The sequence below is a fragment of the Gobius niger genome (genome assembly GCF_951799975.1).
Source record: "Gobius niger genome assembly, chromosome: 9".
NCBI lineage: Eukaryota > Metazoa > Chordata > Actinopteri > Gobiiformes > Gobiidae > Gobius > Gobius niger.
In genome coordinates, this window is record NC_136860.1 from 4,948,252 (window position 1) to 4,962,339 (window position 14,088).

Consider the following 14,088-nt stretch of genomic DNA (forward strand, 5'->3'; position numbering starts at 1 on the left):
TTTGTTCTCCCTTGTTACACTTTGTACTGCCTTGTTACACATTGTTCCCCCTTGTTACACATGTAAGAGTACCTGTACTTACATGTGTAATTACTTTCTTGTTACCCGTACTTACACCTGAAACGCGGGCTGTATTCTAAAGCGTTACCAAAAACTGCCATCACAGTTTTATCTACATGAAAGAAGGACAGTTTCCGACAAGACAATACAGTCGTTGCTGACCCTTTTTACAAACAACAGCACAGTTTTCATTAAAATTCAGTTTACAATCTATAATTGTTCCAAGATACCTGCAGGACTCCACACACTCCACTGGTTGTCCCTTTATATATGTTACAACATGTGGGGAGAGCTCTTCCTAAAGTCGATGATCATATCTTCTGTTTTGGCAACGTTTAAGAGAAGATACGACTCATCACACCATTTGACAAAATTCTCAACAACTGCGCCATGCTGACTTTCATTTTTGTGATGTAGACTTACAATAACTGAGTCATCTGTGTATTTTAAGATGATTCTGTTTTCATGGTCACTCTGACACATGGGTGAGAGAACAGAACCTTGGGGTGAGCCTGTCGAAACAGAGAGTTCACCATTAACTCTTACTCTTTGATTGCTTTTAGTTGAAATGTCAAGAACCCAGCCTACAATGTTAAAGTCAAGATTAAAATGTTCCATAAGCCGTTTGGCAAGCACATATGGTTGCATCGTATTAAAAGCTGACGTGAAGTCAATAAAAAGAAGGCATGCATGAGTCCCCATTCCCTCCAAGTGCAGATGAAGCCAAGTTATAGTGGCATCCTCAACGCCTCTTTTCGGCCTGTAAGCGAACTGCATGGGGTCAAGTGCATGCTCAGTTTTACGAAGAATTTCTGATTTGATTAGCTTTTCGAAATTTTTCATAACAGTGGATGTTAGTGCTACAGGCCGAAAGTCCTCCAACCTTTTGGGTCCATTCGATTTAGGGACTGAGACAATCACTGAATCTTTCCAGATTTGCGGTACCTGTTGCTTTTCCAGCGACAAATCAAAAATGTGCAAGAAAATTTGAGCTCAGTTTTTTAGCACAATTTTTAAGAGTGTGGCCGCAGATGTTATCAGGACCCCAACTCTTGTTAACTTTGGTCGACTTAAAGACCTTTTCCACTTAATTTTGTGAAATCTCAAAATGTTGATTATTTTTCAAGTTATTTTTAAGTTCCTGAACCTCATTTATAAAATCAGAGGTTTCAAAGCGCAGAAAAAAGATCATGAAATACATTTTCATGATTGATATTGGATTTAAAACCTTCAAGGAGACAAAGAAAACAGAAATAGAACTGCGGCAAGATAGCAAATAAATGACATAATACATAAAAAAAAAACACAATTTATGATACAAAGACTCTGTCAAGAAAACTTTCAGCATAACAATGAATCTGGAAAACATCTGGCAAATCAACTTAAACAAAATCGTGAAAAAGCAGTAATTGCTAGTATGAAGAACTCAGCAGGGACGCCAACACAATTACCAGCAGAGATTAACAGTATATTCAAGGCTTTTTATACAAAACTATATGCTTCTGAAAATGACCCATCCCAAATGGACATACCGTAAATTCTCTAATATAGGCCGGGGCCTTCATTTACTGACCAGGCCTTTATTGGAACCAGGCCACAATTAGAGACAGGCCTGTATTTCTATTTGAGCAAAACGGACTACCAGGATAATAAAGAAAAACAAGATTTGTGTCCATTTGCACCTAAAATATTAGGTTCATTTATTAATTAACATTGCAAACAGCAGCTGGAATATTGACACCTTTTATTTTGTCGGGACAACAGGAAGTGTTTCGTTGCTATAAGCGGAACATTCACATCAATGTCACTGCAGGTTTCTGTTTCGTTTTTACCATGGACCGGATTATTTGTTGTTATCTTGCGTAAAAGGCGAGTTTAGACAGAGCGTTTGTGTTTGTGATCGATGATGAGACTGACCCGAGAGAAGACGAGACGCTCGCGCTGATCGGAGGAGTTATTTTGAGCCGTGGGACTGACCTGCACACGGAGCAGCTGGACGTGCTTTGAAGACGCGATGGTGACTTTATTAAAACCCTGGAGGGTCACACAACAATTTGTTGCTTTCCCTGTTTCCAAATATAGTCACAGGAGGTTTGAAAAGTGGCTAAATCTGTGTCAAAGTTACGCTTGGATCAGCTCCTCTGCAGCGTTCCCCCTCGGCCCGGGTTCCCGTTTGTTTACTTCCTGCATTTACACGAGTGTGAGACAAATTCCTAACATGGGGATTACTTCTACCGCTATAGTTTCTAATAATGGCCCTGACCTGTTTTAGAGACCGGCTTTCATTTGCCTCCGCCAGTCGCGAACTCGGCCACTGTTAGAGACCCGGCACGTAATGGAATACAGGCCAGTATTAAAGAATTTACGTTTAACACATTTGTTAATAATATTGAACTACCAAAAGTTACTTAGAACCAACAAATGATGCTTGAATCGCCACTACCTGAGAAAGAACTTGAAGATGCTCTTAAATGAATGCCAAACAATAAAGCACCCGGACTGGATGGCTTCGCTGCTGAGTTCTATAAACACTTCTGGCCTATCTTCGCTCCACTCTTCCAAAGACTTATAATTGAAATAAATGAAAAGTCCAGATTACCTATTCACATGAATTCCACCATAATTTTGCTTCTTCTTAAACCCAATAAAGATCCAACTATACCATCCAGCTATCGCCCCATATCGCTTATCAACATTGACCTCAAAATAATTACCAAAACATTATCCCGATTGTTTTGAAAAAGTAATTCCAGCCATAATACACCCAGATCAAACCAGATTCATAAAATGAACACACAGGCAGATTGTTCAACTTATTGGAACACTCAAAATTGCAACAGCATCCAACTATTATTGTCTCACTAGACACTGAAAAAACTTTTGACAGAGTTAATTGGTCATTTCTAACATCCACTCTTCAAAAATTCGGCTTTTGGGGAATAATTTATAAATTGGATTCACATTTTACATGCTTCACCCACCGCCACAGTACTAACCAATGGACTCATATCACAACCATTCACATTACATAGAGGTACAAAGATGTCCACTCTCTCCCTCCCTTTTCACCATATTCATTGAACCTCTTGCGGCAGCAATTCGCCAGAACGCGTGTATTTCAGGAATAAAGACACCCAAGGCTCATCATAAAATGAGTCTACACTGTGTTCCAAATTATTATGCAAATTGTATTTTTGTGTCAAAAAGGTAAAAAAAAAAAAAAAAACTTAATGAAACTCATGGATGGTATCGTGTCTCGGGGCTCTATGAATCACTGGCATTAATCTCAGAGACCTGGGATGATTAGTTTTCAGGTTAAGCCCAGTTAAGGGAAAAACTACTGAAAAAGGATGTTCCACTTTATTAAGCAGATCATCATTTTCAAGGAATATGGTAAAGCAAAAGGGTCTCTCTGCTGATGAAAAGCCTGAAATAGTTGAATGCCTTGGTCTTGGTATGAAATCCTTCGATATTTCATGAAAGATGAAGCTTAATCATCGTAGTAATAAGAGATTTGTGGATGATTCAGAGCACACTCGGGTTTGTGCCGATAAAGGCACAATATGGACGGTTTCTGCCAGACAAACACATCAGATTAAGAGAACAGATGCTACAAAACAGCAGACAGGCATTTGAAGCTGCTGGTGCCTCTAGAGTCTCCCGAACATCAAGGTGTAGGACCCTCCAGAGGCTGCAGTTGTGCATAAACCTTCTATCCGGCCTCCCCTAAACTGTTCAGTGAAGCTGATGAACAAAAACGGCTACAATGGGCTCAGAAATACATGAGGACTCATTTTCAAACAGTCTTGTTCACTGATGAGGCCGTGTGACCCTGGATGGTCAAATCAATGGAGTAGTGGATATATAATAGTTGGTGAATGACCACAATGTCCCAACAAGGCTATGACGTCAGTAAGGAGGGGGCAGAGTCATGTTTTGGGCCAGAATCATGGAGAGAGCTGGTCGGCCCCTTTAGGCCCTTTTAGGATCCCTGAAGGTGTGAAAATGACCTTTGAAAAATATGTGGAGTTTCTGACTGACCACTGTCTTCTATGCTACAAAAAGAAGAGCCGTGCTTTCCCGACCAAAATCATCTTAATGCATGACAACGCACCATGTCATACAGTAAAGGATACCTCTGCATCACTGGCTGCTATGGACATACACTGCGTTCCAAATTATTATGCAAATGACATTTTTCTCTGATTTTCTAAATTGTCAACTCAAATGAGAGTCAGCATAATTTTCAAGTCTTGTACTGATAGAGGATCATTTAAATGTGGTGGAAAAAATTTCCTATTGATAACAGTATTTTTTTCAAAAATAAATATAGTAAAAACCTCAAAATCCACTGTTCCAAATTATTATGCAACTCATCGTTTCAATACATTTTAAAGCTTGTAATTAACTGAAAAAGGTCATTTGTTGTATTTGTAGCATTAGGAGGTCATATTTACTGAAATCAAAAGCTATTTCAATCAAAAAAATCTTAACAGGTCAAGTTATATTTGACCATAGGAGCCCTTCTGTGATAGCAGCTTCAAAATTCTTAAATCCATTAAAATTGTGAGTTTTTGGACAGTTTCTGCTTGGATTTCTTTGCAGGATGTTAAAATAACCTCCCAGAGCTGCTGTTTGGATGAAAACTGCCTCCCACCCTCATAGAAGTGTTTTTTGTTGAGGCTCCAAAGGTTCTCAACCGGGTTGAGGTCAGGAAAGGAGGAGGTCCACATCATGAGTTTCCCTCCTTTTATGCCCATAGCAGCCAGTGATACAGAGGTATTCTTTACAGTATGACATGGTGCGTTGTCATGCATGAAGAGGATTTTTTTAGGGAAAGCACGGCTCTTTTTTTTGTAGCATAGAAGACAGTGGTCAGTCAGAAACTCCGTATATTTTTCAAAGGTCATTTTCACACCTTCAGGGAGCCTAAAAGGGCCTAAAGGGGCCGACCAGCTCTCTCCTCATGATTCTGGCCCAAAACATGACTCCGCCACCTCTTTACTGACGTCACAGCCTTGTTGGGACATTGTGGTCATTCACCAACCATTCACTACTCCATTGATTTGACCATCCAGGGCTACACGGCGCTCATCAGTGAACAAGACTGTTTGAAAATGAGTCCTCGTGTATTTCTGAGCCACTGCAGCCGTTTCTGTTCATCAGCATTCAATTAACAGTTTAGGGGAGGCCTGGATAGAAGGTTTATGCACAACTGCAGCCTCTGGAGGGTCCTACACCTTGATGTTCGGGGGACTCCAGAGGCACCAGCAGCTTCAAATACCTGTATGCTGCTTTGGGGCATCTGTTCTCCTAATCTGATGTGTTTGTCTGGCAGAAACCGTCCATATTGTGCCTTTATCGGCACAAAACGGAGTGTGTCTGAATCATCCACAAATCTCTTATCAGTACGATGATTACGCTTAATCTTTCATGAAATATCGAAGGTTTTCATATCTAGACCAAGGCATTCAACTATTTCATGCTTTTTATCAGCAGAGAGACCCTTTTTCTTTCCCATATTGCTTGAAAATGATGATCTGCATAATAAAGTGGAACACCTTTTTCAGCAGTTTTTCCCTTAACTGGGCTTAACCTGAAAACTAATAATCCCAGGTCACTGAGATTAATGTCAGTGATTCATAGAGCCCCAAGACACGATACCATCCATGAGTTTCATTATTATTATTATTTTTTTTACCTTTTTGACACAAAAATCCAATTTGCATAATAATTTGGAACGCAGTGTATAAGGAGAGAAATTGAGAACCTTTGGAGCCTCAACAAAAAAACTTCTATGAGGGTGGGAGGCAGTTTTCATCCAAACTGCAGGATGTTAGAATCGCCTCCCAGAGCTGCAAAGAAATCCAAGCAAAAACTGTCCAAAAACTCACAAGTTTAATGGATTTAAGTGGGGATGCACCGCTACCACTTTTTCTAAAACCGATACGAGTACGAGTACTTTGATTTAAGTACTCGCCGATACCGAATTCCGATATGAGTACAAGGCATTTTCTTCAACATTCTTACTTTTTTCACAGCAGATTGGTTTGTAATTAGTTAATTTACTCATGTACATTTCCTTAAAGGTGCTATACGCAACTCTAAATGTTAAAATAACCGTTTTTCTCACCCATACATGTTTAAACAATTGCCTGATGTGCTGATTGAGCTCCTCTCTGATCACTGCACTCGCCCCTATAATCCTGTGCAGTAAAATAAATAAGACAGATTCGGGACGGAATCTTAAGGTTTTGAGCCTGGGCGTGACGTCATGCGCGTTCACGCGCACCTGGCTCTGGAGAGTTTGTTGATTCGCCGCCATTATCCGCATCAGCGAAGACAACTCCGCGACTTTTGCGAAAGTAGAGGGTGGATTGTAAGTGACCGGACACTTGTTCATCCCAAACCCAAACGCAAACTCAACGTACGATAAAGAAGATAAAAACTTTGTCTAGTGTGACCGAAAAGGGGCAATTTGGAGTCAAACAGGCGCCGCAGAGACGAGTCAACATCGGACAAACTACCTCCGGTCCGCTCTCGGGCTCACCCGGACCTCAGCTGCTTTCTCCTTACTACAAGGGTAAGACACAGTCTCTAATGTCTAATACATGTCTGATACGGTAGATCTATGTCAACAAATGACGATGCGTAACATGTGTAATGTTACGTCTTTAGCTTGTAGCGTTAGCTAAATCTACTATCAGAATTGGTTTTATTGCCATTGTCAATGAGCAGGTTCACAAACTTGGAGTTTTCTTCAGATCATTCGTACAACATGAAACATAACATAAAAGATGAACACTATGTTTTAGTGTTTGGTTTACCGGGAGCCTTTTACGTTTCGCTCACATCTTCACAATGATGCTAATGCTAAAGGTGCTCATGTCCTTGACCAACACACCGACTTACGACTCAACTTTGTTTTATATGTTTTCTTTTGGGGGAAAATCAGTCAATTGTTCCCAGAAACGTGGCTGTTGCTGTGTACTGATTGTAATACATTATTTGTGAAGAGCACACGCAACCCATATACATGTTAGTCATTGTTTAGTCCTACTTTAGACCTGGTTTATGTCTAGACCTAGTGCAGACCTGGTGTAGTCCTGAGTTAGTCCTGAGTTGGTCCTGGTTTAGATGGTGTGTAAATTGCTAATACATAAATAGATAATAATACCGTAATAATGATAATCTCTTCCAATCTTTACTTGGTTTGGGGTCAATAATTTATTGATGTGCATTTTTTTTGGCTAAGATATTGTATGTTTTCTTGTGCACAGGACAGAGTTTGAGCGAGAACTGGCCACAGACACACGCCCTGTGTCTTTGTGGTATGTTTGTAATGCAGTTCCTACTGTCTTTTCCTTGTAAAGGAGTGAATAAAGTGTGTATGTTTTTGTTACACAGCCCTGGTGGTTCAGAGCAGAATCAATTGGATGAACTTCCCATTATTGGGCTTGAGGAAGCCTCATGGACTGCAGTTATAGTAGACTTGGTGAGGACTAAATGTCTGTAGTGTTTTTTAAAAAGTCATGAACAGGATGTAATGTAATATAATGTAGGTGCATTTGTAATACTTCTGCATATATATCTGCATAGTTTGCCCACGCGGACACAAGATGTGGATGTGGAACAGCCATAACCTCTTCAAATAATGAACATGAGAATGGTGCATCTTCTACTATGGGTTACAGCATTTCTACTGCGTACCAGCTGTAAGGGAGTTTTGGACAGAGAAGAGGGCTGCCATTATAAACCCATTACAGACTAAAGACAGTGTTGTTGGCCTTGGTAAGTTATAAACTGCAGATATTTGCAAATTCTCTAATAACTGACATGCATCTGTGTTTCTATTTTAGCTGACGGACAAATGGACTCCCCAGGTAATTCAGTGGTTTATGTGCTTTGTCTCCGGCCTTTTTTGTTTCATTTGTAAATCAGAATATTTTCTGTATTTGAGATAGTGATGGGCATTTTCTAATGCAGTGTTTGTGTTTTATAACAAGGAGAGAATCAACGAGAGGGACGATTCCCATTCCCTCGACGTCTGGCATGCTGCACAGCATCTCACTAAGAGACTTTATGCTGTAAGTGACATGGTTTTCATGTGAGAGTGACGTGTAGTAACGAAACATGAATTTCAGATTTTAACTTGTTCCACAGGCCTGGGTGATGTCGCGACATAAAACAATACTTGGCTGGATAAAAGATATTGTAATTGTATTGCTTGTCAACATGCAAGCAACAGAGGAGTTTATGGTGAGTCTGATCATTCAAAATGTATGTAAAGTAAAGTACTGTAGTAATAGATGTCAATGTTGCTTCTACTATGACATTATAGAGGTTCATTTTTGTATTGTAGGGTGTGTGGTGAGGTGTACTCCACTGACATGGTGGAGTCCATGGGTCTTTGTGTGATAAAAGTTAGGAAAGAGAGGTCCTACACCCGGGATCTGCCTCTTTATATGAAGCCGGGACAGACGACGGCCACGACCACCATAACCACCAACCAGTGCATGTCAACAACAAAGGCCATGTGTCGTAAGTTATCGCTTTATGACTTTCCTATGTTACGCATGTTTGAGAACTTATGTCATATAAATTGTTGTGCAGGCCAAAACGACTGTACTGCAAGAGGTCACAGACCGGGCAAAAGAAACAGTGACATCCCTGACCTGCAGACAAAAATTCTACGAATACGACTTCAGTCTGCAGGACTCCTCCAAGAAAACGAAGCTTCAGAACATATGACCCCTGTCTGGCCTTGTGCCCCCTCCTACAGCTGATCTGGTGCAGTCACGTGTCCGCAGAGGGCAGGTATGTTCGTTTGTCATTGTTTTACAATGCATGTCTGTCATCTGTTCCATAAAAACACATTTGTTCTAATTGCTAAAAATCATGTTTTGTTTTTCTAGATGCCATCAGCTCCCTGAACAAACTCCAAGTGAAACATAAGCAGTGCATATATATTTATTTGTACAAACATGGAACAAAATATTTACAATAAAGCCTTTTCTTCCCTAATTCGTGGACATATTTTCTCATGTGCTCACAGCTTGTTTATTGCCTGAATGGTGTTTCTTTACAGTCAACATAAATGTCCTCACTGATCAATCTTGCTCATGATTGCACCTGCCACGAGTACTTCTGCCTCCCCCCCTGGTCTTCCTCGTGGTCTCCCCGTCTGCTCTGCCCCTTCCACTGCTGCCACTTCTCTCCACAAGAACATCAAAATGACCCGAGCTGGAATTCTAAAGGGAGAACAATATTTTGTTATTGTGATAAGATACATGCTGTATTCTACACATCGCAGGAAAGAAATACAATGATGAAGGGGAGCTTATTTTACTTCCCTCATATTGTACAGCAGGCTGACTTTTTACAAAACAAATAACTGTATTCGTCTACATCAAGTTTGCTTCTGAACAGCATAACTACCGGCCCATGCACTTTCTATTTCCCAGCTAATATGATCTTGTACTGTGTGAATTAATTCCATGTTATGTGTATAGGGAGCCTTTTTTCCTCTTCTAAATGTATAAACTAGTGACTTTTGGCCGTTACATACACTGCCCTGGTACAGTAGTTGAAAAGTATTAGCACATTTCACAGATAAATGTATATCAAATTACTGTCTAATAAGGATATATTGCTGTTGGAATATGCTACTAAGCAGATCAATAAAACAGGCTAAACCCTCACAAATATTCGGAGGATCAGGCTGTTTTAGCTAAGATGGTAGCGTTATATTTCAGTCTACTTTGTTGACCAACTAATAAGGTATTTGGTGTGTCACTCACTGATTATTATTATTTAATTTTATACTAAGTAATAATTTATATTATTCATGAACGCATTACAATTATAATCCAATCATCAGTGAACACACAAAACGGGTAGAAATGGGATTATTATTATTATTATTTTTTTACCTTTCTCCTACCCCCGTTTTTCCTCTCAAACATCAATCTTGTTTACTGAAATGCAAAATCCTTTCACATAATTCAAAATAACTTTCTTACCTCTGAAGACATTACGACTCTCAACAAAAGATTTGTGCAATCACGAATGACGCTCCTTTGGTTCTGATCGGCTCGTGCTCGTGCAAGCGTGCGTGTGGTCCAGGAGCGTGCACAACTCTGAGTGCAGTTCCGATTTTCGCCAAAGGGGGCATAGTTCTGCGAAAACTCAGAGACTTGCGTTGTGCACCTTTAAGTAAAGTAGGCGACATATTTAAGAGCCGTTATATTAGAATTGTGCTGATGCCATTTATTTATTTTATTTTCATTCAATATAATTTTAAATTTTTATTGCACTGTCCATCATAGACAGAAAAGCCCATGTCCAAAAGCTCCCCAATGCCTGTGCTTTATTTATTTATGTATTTTTATTTAACAATAGTATTGAGATGATACTTAAATGGTCTCTTTTCGTCTTTACTTCAGCTCCATGTAGATTTTCTCGTGTGTTTGTAGCAACTTAGCGAGTAGCTACAGCGTTTTCATTGTTTTCCTGCAGCTCATTTTCGCTCAATATGGACATGCTGTATGTCTTTAATTTGGATTTTCTGAGGACTTTTTAGTCGCTGGGTTAGTTTTTCAGATGAATACCCCTGGGCATAAAACGGCGTCAGAATGGCCAAAACTGCTATCCGCGAGTTAGCAACGTTAGCCTGTATGTTGTAAACACTGCAGACGCTGCAGCACTAACAACATGTAGCTCTGGTAAAATCCAGCACCGACTCTGATTTAGAGAGCGCAGTCTGTAATAAAGTCAGCTCTATGTGGATTATTGTATTTCCACAATTCTCCAGTTTGTTGCTATTTTCTCTCCTCAGCTGAGAGGTGCGCCTCGTAGGTGCGCTGGCCGCACGTCAAATGGTATCGGTTTCTGGTATCGGGACCTCATGAATGAGTATGAGTATGAGTAAAAGCATGTGGTACCGGCCCGATACCCGATACTGGTATCGGTATCGGTGCATCCCTAGATTTAAGAATATTGAAGCTGCTCAAAGAAGGGCTCCTATGTTAAAATATAACTTGACCTGTTAAGATTTTTTTGATTGAAATAGCTTTTGATTTCAACAAATGACCATTTTCAGTTAAATACAAGCTTTAAAATGTATTGAAACGATGAGTTGCATAATAAATTGGAACAGTAGATTTTGAGGTTTTTACTACATTCATTTTTGAAAAAAATCACTGGGAGATTTTTTCAACCACATTTAAATGATCCTCTACCAGTTAAAGACTTGAAAATTATGCTGACTCTAATTTGAGTTGACACCTCCTATTCCCATATGCACATCTTTCATTACATACTTAGGCATTAACATTTCCCCCAGGCTGTCTGAGCTCTTCCATCTAAATTTGGGCGTTCTGCTCTCCCAAAATTTCATCCACTGAGCGGCACTGTGATAAAAAAAAATGACACCGTTCGTGGCTTAGCGCACTTCCTGCTGCTATTATACTGCATTCAGACTTAAGGTGATGGAGACTTTTCTCTAATGTTTTATTGCCTTAATGGTTTGTGCAGCCCTGTGAGGAAACTCCTGCTGTAATATGAATATGCTTGGTGGTGGGAGGCTCACCCCTGACCGGCCCAGTGGCCAATGACAAACCACACATCTCCCCCAGTGTATAAGTAAATCAAGAGCCCTGCTGTAAGCACCACTGACTGAAAGAGGGTTTTCTCAGATAAACAACATAATAACAAGCCAAAATGGTTAAGTTATGTTTCAGTTCACTCAGGTTCATTTCTTTGGTTGGGCCTCCTTTGAATTAAGTGGATTCTGACATATATGTCAAGAAGTGGGTTCTTCTTAAACATAGGACTGCAGACCACATCCCTGCCCACAGAGGGGCTTCATAGATTATGGAAACAAATAAACTGAGTGGATCTGGCAAAAGCAGAATTTGTTAATTTAGTAAATCACACAGACCCCCAAACATTTATGATTGTTAAAACCTGCTAAAAGATATCTAAAAATAATTCAAGGCCCTTAAAAAAATATTGGAGACTATAATAATTAAGGTATGAAATACCTTATATTGTGCAGTATGAATACTATATACTGTTCAGAACCCATGACTACACGTCAGATATAAAATGTAGCGTGTATCCTAATGCTTGTTGAAGGTCAGAGATCCCCCACCTCGCAAATCCCACTTTAACCACTGTATATAATATAAAACGCAATCGCGAGTAGGGCGGGGCTTAAACTCCATAAGGGCGCCACTATGTTTATTTCCCAGAAATCCGCGGGCGGCCCCCACATGACCGTCCCACCGGCCGCGGGCATTGGCCACAGGTCCATATGGACCGCGGTGCTGCTGTCCGAGGACAACCCGGCGTCACAACAACACGAGTGCACGAGATTTGACTGCCGTGCGTGTGTGCGCGCATCCGAACAGGGCGATGTGTGTCATCGTCACTAGGGCGTAACGATTTTGCCAAAAATCAATATTGCGTTTTTTTTCAATCAATATTGCTATTTAGATTTTATTGCGATTTTCCACTAATAACTTTTTGTTGCAATACAATTAAATATTTACAACTGATTTAATACAGTATTACTTACTCTTAAGTCCTTTATAATCACATGGAATATAATTCCAAATAGTCCACGTAGTCATTTAGCCTACATAATTCCAATAAACTTATACTGAATAATTTTTTGGTAAATAGCCTAAAAATTTTTTTATGGACAGAATTTCTAGGCGCAGCCAGGGGCCGGAGGGTGTCCGGTTTGGGAGCCTCAGAGTCTCATCTCTGCTGTTTGCGGACGATGTTGTTCTGATGGCTTCAACGAACCAGGACCTCCAGCACGCACTGGGGCGGTTTGCAGCCGAGTGTGTAGCGGCCGGGATGAGGATCAGCACCTCCAAATCCGAGGCCATGGTTCTCCACCGGAAAAAGGTGGCTTCCCCTCTTCAGGTCGGTGGGGAGTCCTTGCCTCAAGTGGAGGAGTTCAAGTATCTCGGGGTCTTGTTCACGAGTGGGGGACGGATGGAGCGTGAGATCGACAGACGGATCGGTGCGGCGTCAGCAGTGATGCAGTCGCTGTATCGGTCTGTCGTGGTGAAGAGGGAGCTGAGTCGGAGGGCAAAGCTCTCGATTTACCGATCGATCTACGTTCCCACCCTCACCTATGGTCATGAGATTTGGGTCATGACCGAAAGGACAAGATCGCGAATACAAGCGGCCGAAATGAGTTTCCTTCGCAGGGTGGCTGGGCGCACCCTCCGAGATCGGGTGAGGAGCTCAGTTACCCGGGAGGAGCTCGGAGTAGAGTCGCTGCTCCTTCACGTCGAAAGGAGCCAGCTGAGGTGGCTCGGGCATCTGTTTCGGATGCCTCCTGGTCGCCTCCCGCGGGAGGTGTTCCAGGCATGTCCTAGTGGGACAAGGCCTCGTGGAAGGCCCAGGACACGGTGGTGGGACTATGTCTCCGAGCTGGCCTGGTGTCGCCTCGGGGTCCCCCCAGAACAGCTGGAGGAGGTGTGTGTGGATCGGGAAGTTTGGGCATCTCTGCTGAGACTGCTGCCCCCGCGACCCGGCCCCGGATAAAGCGGAAGAAAATGGATGGATGGATGGATAGCCTAAAAAACTTCTTGCTATTTGCTCTTGTGAATTAGTCAGTGGTGAGTTGTGAGATAAGTTCTTTATCCAAAACATTCCCAAACATAAGCCTCCAAAAATGAGCCGTAAAGGACTCTCAACAGCTCAGTACATCCACGATCTACCGCGCACCTTAGACGGGGAAGTAAACAAGAGCACGCGGTGGAGCGGACGTCGGTGGCGTCTCTCGCTGCTACATTCACTTCTGTGGGCCGCGGCCATCAGCTGCATGGTCCGAAATCGTGTGCCTCTGCGATTTCAAAATCGCGTTGTGTAATATCGCGATTAAATTGCAAATGCGATTAATCGTTCAGCCCTAATCGTCACTCACCGCTAAACTGCAGCTGTAGACACTCCGCACAGGTACTGTGACATCATCCAAACACATGACATTTGCGTGTCTTTGTTTAA

General features: G+C 41.4%; 1 protein-coding gene and 1 long non-coding RNA gene across 2 annotated transcripts in view; one reads left to right on the forward strand and one right to left on the reverse strand.

Moving 5' to 3' along the window:
- The window catches only part of frzb (frizzled related protein), a 52,595-nt gene that overhangs the window by 5,531 nt on the left and 32,976 nt on the right, over positions 1-14,088 (reverse strand). The gene's annotated exons all lie outside the window — the stretch shown is intronic.
- Positions 7,747-8,320, forward strand: LOC306967829. The gene is made up of 4 exons (XR_013793213.1): positions 7,747-7,851; positions 7,920-7,943; positions 8,067-8,147; positions 8,224-8,320. It is a non-coding gene; the product is annotated as an uncharacterized lncRNA (long non-coding RNA).